Genomic DNA, 15,113 nt, shown 5'->3' on the forward strand with positions numbered 1-15,113 from the left:
TACTTACTTGCCCTGGCTGTGTGTTTCCAGTTATTGTCAAGCTGGAAGACCCAGCCACGAATCCATCTGCAGTGCTGTTACTGAGATAAGGAAGTTGTTGGCAAAAATCTTGCGAAGCATGACCCCATCCATCCTCTCTTCAATATGGTGCATTTGTCCTTTCCCCTTTGCAGAAAAGAACCGTGAAAGTATGATGTTTCCACACCCATACTTCACAGTTAGAGTTCTTGGGGTTGTACTCATCTTCCTTTTTTCTCCAATCACGGCAAGTGGAGTTGATATTCAAAAGGTTCTATTTTGGTCTCTTCTAACCACATGACATTCTACTATGCCTCCTCTGGATCATCCAGATGGTCATTGGCGAACTTTAAATGGAATTGGACATGTGCTTGCATGAGCAGAGAGACCTTGCTTGCCCTGCAGGATTCCATGACAGTGGTCCCAGTTCTCTTCAGGTCATTGAGCAGGTCCTCCCATGTAGTTTTAGGCTGATTTCTGACCTTTCTCAGAATCACACTGTCCCCACAAGGTGAGATCTTGCATGTAGTCCCAGACCGAGTAAGATTGACAGTTATCTTGCTTTTCTTCCAGAAAGAAACCCTGTGTCTGGGGAATGGGGAGATGGTGACTGCTGACGAAACCTACTGGTGGGCCAGGGCTTCCCTTACAATGCCAGATAGGTTCAGGCTGAGCAGGATACCTGACCCTGGCTGACCCTGAAATACACTCTAGATAGGGAACAAATGGGATGAGTGCTTAGTCAATTCCACTAATCTAAAGACCACACAGTGCAAAATATCAAAATAAACATCTCCAGATGACTCAGGGAGAGGAACTGCAACAACAACAACATTTCTCCAGGTGAATGTAAGCAGACTGCTTGCACTGAAGACTTGTTAAGTGTATTAGACATATTACCAGCACAGAAAAAGGGGGAATGAGGGTATTTAAAGACACAAAGGGAAGTGCTGACGAAAATAGCTGAAAAGGTGAGATAATCTTCAGGGTCCTGAAGAGAAAGGGTTAAACCCCAAGTGGGAAAAAAGTGGAAGTCAGAACAGCTTGTGTTGCCAAACACTGTGACCTTCTACAGCCGGAAACTACAGGACTGTCTGTGAAGCATGAGACACCCATACCCCCCTTCTACGAGTAGTCTCCCAACACTCTGGACCAGGTTTACCAGATGGGAAGCATGAAATGAAAGAACCAACGTTGTGGTGTTCATGTCCCATGTTGGAACCTACATCCTTTCTTCTGGACCGTAACCCTCCCAGTGCACCAAGTATTGAAGGGAACGGCGTAAAAAACGAGAATCAACAATCTTAGCTATTTGAAATTCTAAGTTACCATCAACCACTATTGTGGCCGGAGGCAAGAGGGACGGCTCCAAAGGTACCACATACTTTTTGAGCAGTAACCTGTGGAACACATTGTGGATCCTAAGAGCCTAAGGTAACTCCAGATGAAATGCTACTGGGTTAATGATGGCGGTTACTTAATAGGGACCAATAAACCTAGGTCCCAGTTTCCAGCAAGGAATCTTCAACTTAATATTCCTAGTAGGTAGATGACCACAAATAGTCATTCACACTTAGGTCCAGACCTGGCAAGCAATATTTGTCAGCCAGACATTTGTATCTGTCTCCCATGAGCTTCAAATTACTCTGAACCCCTTACCATACAGAAGAAAGTGACGAGGCAAACGTTCCTCCTCAGAGACTCCCGAAGCCCCTTTATCATTAAAGGTACCAAATTGCAGATAAAAAGCATATGCACCAAAGAATAGTGACTTGCCAGTAGACTCCTGGTGATGATTGTTTCAAGCAAATTTCAAATAAGATGCCCAATCCTCCTGGTTCTTGGAGACAAAGCACCTAAGGTAAGTTTACAAATTATGATTTATGTGCAAGGTCTGACCATTCAACAGAGGATGGAAGGAAGAAGAGAAAGACAACTGCAATACCAGTCGAGCACAAAATGCTTTTCAAATTTTGGAAACAAACTGGGTTCCCCGATCTGAGATCACATTGGAAGGAATCCCGTGAAGCTTCACATTCTCATTGATAAACACCTGAGCAAGAGTCTTGGTGTTATGAAGTGCCGGTAACACAATGAAATGTACCATCTTACTTTTTTTTTTTTTTTTTTTTTTTTAAACTCGTTTTATTGAAGGTTAAGTAAGACATTACATTATAGGATAAGTCAGCAATTTGTACTTTACAAGTATACACGTATACTGTTTGATAAGCATAGTAATAAAGCAACATCAATTAAATCCACAACTATTACATTCAATCTGGCCTTAGCACATTAATCATTGCAGAGGTGTCAGTTCATGAAACATATCCATTCTGGGGCGAAAAGCCCACCTCAATAAGAGAAGCGCAACCCAGATTACAGAGGTCTCGTAATATCCCCAATACATTATATCATAAACCACGTATTTCTCCTTTCCACCCATCAGAATACCATTAGTTACTATCACGCCAGTACCGACTGTAGGCTATCAGCTAGGGAGCCGGGCGATCCTCCGGTCAAGGGCGAGCCCATCCATCTACCCCATATTTTGTCAAATTTATTTAATGATCCCCTTATCTTATAAACATAGTGTTCTGACGGAATTATAGCATTTACCAACGCAATCCATGAGGCTCTAGTTGGAGGGTGGATGCCCATCCAGTTTAGTATAATGCCCTTCCGGGCCAAAAATAATACCTTTTTTATTAGCAAATTTTCATTTTGGGACCAGGAGCGTACGTCCACCACCCCAAACAGACACAGAATTGGGCACAGAGCAACTCCTTTCTGAAGTATAGTGGATAGAATCGTTACAACCTCGCTCCAATAGGAGAGAATGACCCGGCAATCCCATATCATGTGCCAGAAATCAGCACCGTCTCTCCCGCATCTTGGACAACCCACCCCCACCAGATTATTCGCCTTTTTCATCTTGTTCAATCTTTGAGGAGTCATATAACTTTGGTGTATTATGTATAACTGAATCAATCTATTATTGACTGCAGGAGAGACTAGCGTGTGGGATTCGACAATGTCGTCCCACACTACATCATCAATTTCAGGGATCCTGACACTCCACCTCTCCCGGACAGAAAGAGGACTGTTCATGGCCTTGGCCCGGATAAGGGAGGAATACAGTTTGGAAATGAGGCCTCCAGGGCCCTGTGATCTGATAATTCCAATGACTGGAAAGGAAGAGAATCTAATCCCACGACCAGAGAACTGAGCCCGAAAGGCGTGCCTAATCTGGAGATACTGAAACCCATGAGATTCCGGCAAATCAAATTCTGCACGCAGCTGCGCAAAGGGGCGGAGATCACCATCCCGGACCAGTGATCCCAAGAAGACTATTCCTCGATTCCTCCATTCGCCAAACCCCGGCAGCCCACAAAAGTGTGGAAGGTCCAGGTTATCCCATATTGGTATCTCAGTTGGCATATCATGGAAACCAAAAATGGTTTTAGCCTCCCTCCAGACCCTGGCCCCCAGTTTGTGTATTGGGAGGACACGACCCTCAGGAGCCCTCTTGTGGTCCGTCAACAATGGCCATAGGAGATCCATACCTGTGAACTCTGCCAGAAGACCCTCCGGAGAACCCCTCACCCCAGGAAGTGTCCAATGTCCCAAATATTTCAATTGTCCGGCCAAATAGTATAAGTACAGATCAGGAAGGGCCATACCCCCCATGTCCTTGGGTCTCTGCAATTTGGCCAACTGGACCCTTGATCTGGAAGGACCCCAGACAAAGGTGATCATCAAAGATTCCAGGGACCGAAAGAAAGAGCGGGGAATCTGTACGAATACATGTTGGGTTATGTAAAGACACTTTGGTTGCACTATCATTTTAAGGAGATTAATCCTTCCCGCCACTGAGAGCGGGAGTTGGCTCCATCTATTAAATTTCTCCCCGAGGTGTGATAATAAGGGGGCAATGTTTCTTGCTATCATCTCCGAAGGGTTTCCCGTCAATATAATCCCCAGGTATTTAAAATGATCCACCACTGGAACTCTACATATGTGGGTATTCATCATTTCCTCCCTGTCCCGGGATAGGAAGAGAAGGTACGATTTTGACCAATTTATTGACAGGCCCGAGAACTCCCCGAATCGGTCGATTAACTCTACGGCTCTAGGAATGGAGGAATCCGGATCAGAAGCAAACAATAACAGGTCGTCTGCATACAGAGACAAACGTTCATCCCCCTTACGATGTCTCACTCCCCGGTAGATTGGGTCCGTCCGAATGCGCACTGCCAACGGTTCCATGGCGAGGGCGAACAGAAGAGGGGATAGAGGACATCCCTGCCTAGTTCCCCTCCCCAAATGGAAGGTTTCCGATACTCCGCCTCCCACCTGAATGTTAGCCGTTGGGGCTTTATAAATAATCTCAATCCATCTAATAAAATCGTTGCCGAAACCAAATGCCCGCAGTACCTCCAGCAGGTATGGCCATTCTATAGAGTCAAAGGCCTTGGCCGCATCCAAGGAGACCAAAGCCCAATCCTCCTCTAACTTGGTGCCCATCTGCAGAATCACCTGTGCCCTCCTCAGATTATCCGAGGTACTTCTACCCGGAATTAATCCAGACTGATCCTCATGTATTATGGAGGAGATCACTTTATTGAGTCTAGTTGCTAGAATTTTGGTAAGAATTTTGTAATCAGAGTTCAACAAAGAGATCGGTCTGTATGAGCCACAATCCAGTGGATCCTTATCTGGTTTCAATAGTAGCACGATGGTTGCCTCATAGAAGGAATCAGGCAACCGTCCCCTGCGGAACGAAGCCTCAGCCGTCTCCAGGAGAGTTGGAACCAGCTCCCCCCTATACTTGTCGAATATCTCAATCGGGAGTCCGTCTGGGCCAGACGCCTTACCCCTATTGAGGGCTCCCATCGCCTCCACCATTTCTTCCATGCTAATGGGCTCATCCAAGGCCGACCTCTGGGCCAAAGTCAATCTGGGAAGCTCCAGATCCCGCAAGTATTCAGTGATCTCCTCCCTTGACACAGCCAGCCTGGACTCATATAGGTTCCTATAGAAGTCCAGAAACACCTTCAGGATGCCAGTGACGGAGGTGATTGATTCGCCACCGGAGTCTCTGATCTTAAGGACCGCAGGTGAGCTAGTGGATTGGCGCACCAGGAACGCTAGTAAACTACTAGATTGGTTCCCTTGCTCAAAATATCTCTGGTTCATGAAGAAGACATGCCTCTTAGCCTTATCCTGCAGGAACAAAAGATATTTCCTCCCAGCCTGTAGCCACTGGAATCTGTTTCCTTCAGAAGGGTCTGAGGTAAATCTATGTTCAAGCATTCTATTTTGAGTGGCCAATTCCTCCTCCTCTCTGGCCGCCTGTTTCTTGACATAAGAGATAGAAGAGTGACAGCATCCCCTCAAATACGCCTTAAGCGCGTCCCAGTAGGCCGAGTGATTCTCTTCCACGGAGTTCGTCTCGGTGTATGCCCTGAGCTGATCAGGAATCCTATCATTGGTACCAAAGAGTGACAGCCACCAAGGGTTAATCTTCCGTGACACTTTACGAGACTTACAACCCTCCCACTTAATGCTGACAAATACCGGAGACTGGTCTGATACTGATCTGGGTAGATGACACACCGATTGTATATGGGCACAGACTCTTTCATTTCCACAGATGTAATCAATTCTAGACAATGAGTTTTTCCCTGGGGTATAACATGTGTATTCTCTCAGTACTGGGTTAAAAAACCGCCACATGTCACACCACCCCACCTCCTGTAGGAATGCACTCAGTCTAGTTTGCATCGTGGGGGAGATCGGGACCTGTCGGGTGTTGAATCTATCCAGCCCTGTGTTACTAATCAAATTGAAGTCCCCCATGCAGAGCACCAAGGCTTGTGGGAATTGTGAGGCAAACTTAGCCGCTTCATACAAAATTGAGATTCCCATCGCAGGGGGGATGTATATGGCCAAGATCACTATCATGATCCCATCGATGTGAGCCTGGATAAACACATACCTCCCATCATTATCCTTTATAATCTTGCCCAGGTCCCACCGCAATGCTTTATGGACTAGTACCGATACTCCCCTCGAATATGAGGAATGAACAGAGTGAGCTGACCATTGAACCCAAGGCTTCTGGAGCACTCTCGTGGTTTCCAACAACAAATGGGTCTCTTGTAAACATACAATCTGAGCTTTGGATTTTTTGATATGTGCAAATACTGCCGCCCGTTTCCTGGATGTGCCCAGCCCCCTAACATTCCATGTCATCAAGCTTAAAGCCATTGAAATGTATCTCGTACTGAATTAATAGGGAAATGTCAAAAACTTAACCCACAGTAGAACTTGGGCAAACGTACCCTTAAATACAAACTATCGGTTGCAAACACACAGCCGAAAGAACTGATCCAGTAGTGTGACCAGGAGAGGGTGTCCCTAGTAACGACCAGGGTGAACCAACGTGGCAAGATGGTGTACTTGGTACGGGGGTGTCCTCAAACAAGGACTTAAGCTTCTCCTGCAGTCCAACGTATTGAGTTATCCTGCAACATAACCTTTAATCGTACGTAGGTAAGAGAACCCAGAGTGAGTAGGCAAAGAAATATGGGAAGAGAGAAAGAGAAGAGAGAAGAGAAGGAGAGTAGTAAAGAGAGAAAAAAAAAAAAGGGGGGGTAAGGAAGAGAGAAAGGGGTAAGGGAAGAGAAGAAAGAGGAAAGAAATTAAGATGGGCGGAAGAAGAGAGAGTGTGAGGAGGAGGGAATATAGAAATATAAGAAGAAGAGAGGTAACGGAGGGCATACTGGGTGGAAACTGAAGAAGAGAGAGGGAGGTTGAGGAGGGAGATTGGAGAAAACAGCAAAGAAGACTTAGAGGTAGATAGGAATAGAATAGCAGAGATGGGTATGAGGATGAGATAAAGGGGCTGAGGGATTAAACAAGTAAGTGAGACTGAGAGGGGGGAAGAAGAGAGAGGAATGTAAAGGAAATGGAAGGAGAATTTGCAGGCAATCTCAAATTATAAGTGACTATCATGTATGGTGACCCCAAAAAACCTTAGTATAGCTCTAAAGACAGAATTCAGCATCCTGAACTTAAGTGCGTTGCCAAATACTGCAAACCCGGAGTAAAGTCCCCTTTTGGATCGCAAGATGCAGGATAATTCAAGATCGCATGACAGTGGTCATGGCGCCGCAGCAGCGTTCTGGCACATGTCCCGCCTGAAGACAGTTCAATCCGGTCCCACCAGCGACGAGTATTCCAGAACTCAAACAGGGCTTAGTAATAATCGCCGTGAGCTCAGGTCCCGACCCACTCAGAGGCACCACCTCCAGCTGCCCAGCCTTGAGGGGGGGGCCAACCTGGAAACCGGCACAATGGAAGGCCAATAATAAACACATCCAGTAACTCACATGCTTCCGAGGGTCGCAAGCGCACCAGCGCATCCTGATGGAATCGTCAATTTCTCCACAAACTGGAACCAAAGGAGCAGGACGCAGACGCAACTGCGATCCCGAACATCGCTCCACTCGCATGGTAGGAGGGATGGAGGAACAAAAATATATCGCGCCTTCAATATCGTGGGACGCCGAATATCTGCATAGGATGATCCTAAAACTATCGCAACAGCGATTTCAGGCGTCCCAGAAAAAGGAATCGTATCACCGACCTCAATCCAAAGGAGATGAAATAAACAATCAGAACCGCGATGCCATCACAACAGCGATCCTCTCGGCGTCGCTCATGGCTGTAACGCATCAGCGCTTCCTCTTCAGTGTATTGATCCAGTCATCCGCCTCCACAGGAGATGTAAAGAACAAGGATCGCTCTTGATAAACCACTCTGAGACGAGCCGGGAAGATCATGGAATAAGCAATATGGTAATCTCTAAGGCGTTTTTTCACCTGAATGAAGGATGCTCTCGTTTTCTGGAGAGACGCAGAGAAGTCAGGAAAAATCAGTATGGGAGCATTATTATGTAGGATCGGGCCTTTGCGTCGCGCCGCACCAAGGATCGCATCTCTATCCCTGCTGCTCAACAGTCGGGCCAGGAGAGGTCTAGGCTGCGCTCCCGGGGGAAGAGGTCTGGCCGGTACCCGGTGGGCTCTTTCTATAGCGAATGCCGCTGACAGCGTCGCATCAGGGAAAGTTTCAGAGAGCCATGTTTCCATGAACTTACATGGGTCGCTCCCTTCTGCCCTCTCCGGCATCCCCAGAATTCTTAAATTATTGCGACGCAGGCGGTTTTCCAGATCGTCAGCCCTTTGCGCCCAGTTATTTGCCGCGCTCTCCAAAGAGGACAATCTGCCCGGCGTCGCTCTTGCGTCGTCTTCCAGCGTGGAGATCCGCTGCTCCGTCTCCTTTACCCGCTCTCTCAGATTTTGCAGGTCCAGCCGGAGGAGTCCCACATCAATCTTAACCTCCTCGATTTTGCCCGTCAGCGACACTTTTGAATCCTGGATCGCCGCAAGTAACTGCGAAGTAACTTGCTGCAAGGTTAGCTCCTGCGGTTCCTTGGATCCGTCCTCCATGCTCTCCTCCTCCTCCGCCTCACTGGATTCCCGCTCTGCCTGCTTGCCGGCGCCATCTTGCTGGGAGTCCCGAACAAACTTCTTCAGCTTTTCAGCCGCCGCTGCGCTGCGACCTCTGCTCATGGTACCGATCAGAATGCTCACCGCACCACAGGTAATCCGGAGGTGTATTTAGGCACCAATTTCGGCAGGATTAATAGTATTTATCAGCATTGGACTGCGGAGCTGCTCTCAGATGCGACCGCTCATGCTGCCTGCTGGCCACGCCCCCATGTACCATCTTACTTAACCTATCCACAACTACTAAAACCATAGTCTTTCCCAAAGACAAACATAGGTCAGTAGTGAAATCCATGAATAAATGTGTGCATGGTCCATTAGGGATAGCCAATGGCAGGAGAGATACCGCCGGAGGAGTATGTGTTTCCTTGGAACGTGCGCAAATACTGCAAGAAGACACAGTCAACCACATCTTGATGCAACCTCGGCCACCAAAACCGACGAGAAAGGAGGTCTGAGGTAGATTTATCACTTGAGTGACCTGTAAGTACAGTATTGTGATGTTCTCCAATTATTTTTCGGCTCAAATTAGGATGGCACAAATAACTTGCCTGAAGGGCAAGATTCCGGGGCATCCCCCTGAACCTTCAATACCTCCCCCTCCAGTTATGGGCACTGGACGACCACTCCTTTCTGAAAAGTGGGTTAAGGGTTCATATGATCATTACTACCAGGGAAGCTACGTTATAATGCATCTGCTTTGATGTTTTTAATCCCTGAATGGTAAGTGACAGTCAAACCTGGTAAAAATCAAAGACCATCTAGCCTGCCTAGGATTGAGAAATTTGGTAGACTACAGATATGACATGTTTTTATGATCTGTGATTACAGTAATGGGATGCACTGCCACCTCAAGCCAATGATGTCATTTCTAGAAGGCTAACTTAATCACCAAAAGTTCTCTATTGCCAACATCATAGTTTCTCTCAGCTGAAGACAATTTACTGGAAAAGAAAGCACATGAACGCCATATACCAGGAGATGGACCTAGTGACTACACAGCCCCAAGCCCTACCTCCGATACATCAACCTCTGCAATATAAGGCTCTGAAACAATAAGGTCACTGATAGGTGCTGTGTAAAAAAAATTCTTTAAAGAAAAAAAAAACCTGTTGGGCAGAGTCAGACCATTTAGAGAAATTCAACCCCTCTTTTGTCATGTCAGTGACATGCCTTACAATTACCGAATAATTCTGAATACATTTCTGGCAGAAACAGGTTCCCTGGACAATCCCAGTCAAGTACTGCACGGAACTTCTCTGGATCCATCCGGAAACCCGAAGCTAACAAGAGGTACCCAAAAATTGCACCTCTTGGACAGAAAAAACACACTTCTCCAGTTTGTTACCTCTTAAGATCTGTATTACCTGTTTAATATGTACCAGGTGTGTCTCCATATTGGGTGAGTAGATCAAGATATCGTCCAAATAAATCACCAAAAATCTGCCCTCCAAATTGTGAAAAATATTCACAAAATGCTGGAAAATGGCAGAGGCATTGTACCGCCCCCGGGTGAGCAGCAGGGCTGCTGCCGCCACTCGAATCCGGGTCCGCGGTGGTTCGAGGGGTCTCCGGACACGGGGGTCGTGCGTCCACTCGATTAAAAGAGAAGGGGGAGATATGTACAGGGGGATTTTGGAAAGTTCGTGACACCACCCACGGTGCATGGTAATGTGAGGGACCACCGCTGCCGTTGGGGAGCCCGGTGACGATGGTGTGGCAGCCTGATGTTTAACCCCTTCGTGGGTAGGGGGTTCGTGTCCCGGGGCTCGTTGGTGTAGAAAGGTGTTCGGGTGCCGTTGGGGAGATAGGTGTAGAGGTTTTCAAGGTACTCACTAAGTCCCAGAATAATCACACTGACAGCTTGTAAACCAAAGTTGCGAGCACCACTGTAATCCAAGGGGAGCATGCCTGGATCCGTGCCCCTGGTGTTGTTGTTGGTTTGTGGCCCTCTTCCTGGCACCTTAGTCTCAATTGGACCTGTTGGCATGAAACTCTCCGGGTCCCGCTCACCCGTATGGCTAACTGAGTGAGCTTGCTCTCAGGGTTCACGCGTAGGATTTCTTTGGACTGTAGTGGGAAAGTCCTATCCCATCGGTGCGCTAGTACCCCAATTTTGGAGTGGGTTGGGGATGACACTTGAAGTCTTCACCCCCATTGGGTAAATTACCGGAACGCATGAAACTACTTTCCGGCCTGGGGTCCACGTACCCAGTCGTGCCCTGGCCCCTGCCCGGTGATAGCTCAAGGCCGCTGGCTGCCCTCCTCGGCAGTCCGTGCCCCTTGACACTATCCCCTGTGACCGGGTTCCAGCTCCTACCAGGCCCAGACCAAGGTCTGCCACCTAGTATCGAGGAGCTCTCCTCTACTCCCTCCACTCAACTCTCTGAACTCTACTGAACTGACACTTTCCTCACTTTCCCCTCACCAACCCCCCAAATGGGCGGTTCTATTCCCTTCAGGCCTCCCAATGGTGTGTCGGGTAGGTTCAAGTGGGAAATGTTCCTAGGATTTTGATTGACAAGCTATTAACAACACCAAAGGACTGTGATCCGTTAACCAAGGAGGGTGGATACTGTGCAGAAGGCCAGATTGCACAATACGCTGTGACGACCTGATAGGCCAGGGCGTCACAGCATTAGTGAGGCCAAATAGCATGACTAGACTCTCAAAGTGCCCCTCAGGTTTATTGAAAGACATTTTCCATCCATCCCCTTCTCTGACTCTAACCAGATTGTAAGCCCCCTCAAGTCCAACTTGGAGAATCATTTAGCTCCACCAATCTGGTTGAATAGATCCGGAATCAGAGGAAGAGGATATGGGTATTGGATGCTAATCTCATTCAATTCCTGAAAATCCAAACAAGGGCAGACACCCCATCCTTCTTCTTAATGAAGAAGAACCCTGCCACCACGAAGAGGAAGGTCTGATACGTCCCTTCTCCAGACTCTCAGCAATGTAATCTTTCATAGCTTGTCTCTCTGGGCCAGAAAAATTATACAGTCTGGACTTGAGAAATTTGGTGCTATAAAGCAGATTAATTGGACAGTCATATACGTGATGTGGAGGCAAATTCTGACATCCCCTCTCTGAAAATACATCCCAAAACCACACAAAAATGCCGGTAAGGTTCCAGTAGAGACAGCAGACAGAGAAGTGTTCAGGCAATTTTCAAGACAGTAATTTCCCCACTCCACAATTTCACTGTATTGCCAATCCACTACAGCATTATGTTTCACCAACCAGGGTAGACCCAATAGGAGTGGTAAAGCCCTCTAGGACATAACCGGAAATTACTTCAAAATGCAGGGGTCCTACCCTCAGATGCAAATCGAGACACCGATGCAGATGGTGAGTGGCGAGCAACATACACAAATGTGAAAAATAAGATGAAAAAGATAAAAAATAAGATGAAAAACACATATATTTGTACAAATAATACCTGCATCATATCACAGCTCAAACCATATGAATATTGTATGGGTGGCTCAACATCCATATTAATAAAATAAATGCCAAGATGCTAATGTCGCGGGCGGAGGAGGGGACGCGGGGGCTACGGTGCTGCGGGACGGATGATGCATCGCTGCAGCGGCCTCTTCCAGGAACAAAAAGATGGCCGCAGGGTCCTGGCGTCCCCGCTTTTATAGCCGCGGGCTACATGCGGCCAGATGCCATCCGTCCCCCCTTAGTCTTTTTCCGGCTCCTCCTCTACAGGGGCGGGGTTTCAGCTTTCGCGCCTCCACTACTCGGGAAGACGCTCGAGCGGGGACTTTTCGCGCCCAAAATGGGGGCTTCTCCAAATTTTCAGCCGGACACCTCCGGCGGTCACAAGGCGCACCTCTACCAGACAGCAGAGCGGTAAGATCCTGTTCGTGACGCCAAGTTGTCGCGGGCGGAGGAGGGGACGCTGCGCTCACCCACTGCTCGGGGCCGGCTGCTGCTGCTCGGTGGTGGCTCGAGCGGTGGGCCGGATCCTGGGGACTCGAGCGGCGTTCCTCGCCCATGAGTGAAAGGGGGGTTGGTGTGTGGTTTGGGGATATTGTCCGTGATGCCACCCACGGTTGTGGTGAAGTTGTGACACCACCGCTGCTCTGGACGGGGATCCCGGGAGTGATGACAGGGAGCAGCTTGGATGTTGGTTCTCCCCTCCGTGGGTAGGGGGGTTGGTTGTCCCGGGGCCCCGGTGAGGGTTTTAGGGATGGCAGGCGGGTTACGGGGCCTGGTGAGGTGCAGGGTTGCGGGGGCAGTGCTGTGCCACACGGCATGGTGGTACTCACTCAGCCAGTAATTCACACAGAGTCTCTGGTCAAACAAACGGCTGGATGGACGGGTCCCACAGGTGGCTGCGGTTGTTCTCCTCCCGGTAGGTTGATGGTGACTGCCTTTCCCTGCACCTGTGTTGTGTTTACGGTTCCAATGGCTTCCCACCGGTAACCTGCTCCCCAGCTTGGATGGATGCTGAGGGAGCCACTTTTGCCCGCAGGCTCTGGCCCTGGGAACTGTAGCCTTGGCGGTGACTGTGTTTCCCTCTACGGTGGGAGCTGTTGCCTTCAATTGGGTCTTGACTGCTGGGAAACCCCGGAGGTTCCCTTCGCTAACGGATTTGACCGGTTTTACGGTGACTCCTAGCCTGGTCGGGGTCCGTAGGCCCTGCCGAATGGTGCTGGCTTCTCTTCACTCCCCGATCCGGTACCGGCGGGCCACCGCCCGTCCCCGGTCCGTACGGTTCACTCCAATCAGCCTCTCCTGCATACGGTCACCACCGTCTGCCAACCTTGCTGGGTGCCCGGGCCACACACCCGGACACGGTCAGTCTCCTCTTCTACCACTTCCCTCTCCAAAACGCAACTGAACTCTTCCCTCCTCCAGGACTGTGAACTCCTCGGTGGGCGGGACCAACCGCCTGGCCCACCCCCTGGTGTGGACATCAGCCCCTGGAGGAAGGCAACAAGGATTTGTGTTTGACTTAGGTGTGCCTAGCCGGGGTGTAGGGTGTGTTGGTGTAGTACCTGTGACGACCTGGCTTGTCCAGGGCGCCACACTAAAAAATATATATTTTTAAAAATAGGTTTCATTATTGCAATGTTTGTCTTCTATAGCCAGTGTTAAATTTTCTATTGCTAGCTGCAGAATGAGCCAGTAATAGAGATTCCATATGCTTTAATTACCAATACAAAATAAATACTTCTTTACATTTATGAATTTAACTGTAAAAAAATTAAATATTGATAAAATAAAATACCCAATGTTGGATATTTTGTTGTTTTAGATCATTATTATTAATTTTCATGTCAAAATTAATAGTTTGTAGCCTGCCAAAAACTTTACTCTTCACTGATTCACAAAAGCAGATCTTGTCTGTAGTGGCAGAGGTGTGGTAGCAAGAGGCCTAATTCTGTCACTCATCCCTTTATATTTTTAAAATAGATATGCCAGGCCACATCCTGTGTGTTGCATGTACCATACTTCACTACTGTACATAAGACATTATGTATTATCTGTAAAGACCTTATGGGGAAATGGGGGAGGGGCAATTGATGCTACTGTCCTGCTGTCTGCCTGAAATGGTTTTAAATCTCAACACTCCAATATGGGTCTCCAAGCTGTATCTTGTTTGTACTGGCAGAGGTGTGGGAGCAAAATGCCTAATCCTGTCACTCATCCCTCTTTTTATTTTTAAAATTGAAATACCAGGCCACATCCTGTGTGTTGCATGGATCATACCTACCTGCTGTGCAAAGATACTATGGAGAAATAGGGGGGAGCAAATGATGCCACAATCATGATGTCTGTCTGAAATGTTTTTACATCTCAAGATTACAATATGGATCTCCAAGCTGTATCTTGTCTCTACTGGCAGAGGTGTGGGAGCAAGAGGCCTAATCCTGTCACTCATCCCTTTTTATTTTTAAAGTTGAAATGCCAGGCCACATTCTGTATGTTGCTGGGACCATACCTCACTGCTGTGCAAAGACACTATGAGGAAATGGGGGGGGGGGGGCAATTGTTGCCACTGTCCTGCTGTCTGCCTGAAATGTTTTTAAATATCAAGACTCCAAGATGGGTCTCCAAGTTGTGTCTTCTCTGTGCTGTCAGGAGTGTGGGAGCACCATCCCCTATACCTGTCTCTCATCCACCTCAATATTTCTTATGTCAATAACTTAGAAAGCTAAGAAGCTAATGGCTATGCCAAAACAGTGGGGCTGCACTGTAAAACATATTTTTTCTGTTTTGGAATTGGCATATATAGCGTTTGTTCAGTAAGGCTCGGCGAACTGAACTTTGAAAGGTTTGCTCATCTCTAGTTGCATTGACCAAGCCAATTCCTGATTTTAACCCTATAGAGCACCTTTGGGATTAGTTAGGATGAGGAGTTGATGCCCATACCTAAAGCAATAAAAATGAATTGTTTGCAGATTTGCAAATAGAATGGAGCAAGATCCCTCAAGATGTTTTGAAGACCCTAGTGACTTCAATGCCCCTTCAGTATGGTGCAGTAATTAAAGCAAGAGGTTATGC

This window comes from Anomaloglossus baeobatrachus, chromosome 7 (genome assembly GCF_048569485.1).
Source record: "Anomaloglossus baeobatrachus isolate aAnoBae1 chromosome 7, aAnoBae1.hap1, whole genome shotgun sequence".
NCBI classification, from domain to species: domain Eukaryota; kingdom Metazoa; phylum Chordata; class Amphibia; order Anura; family Aromobatidae; genus Anomaloglossus; species Anomaloglossus baeobatrachus.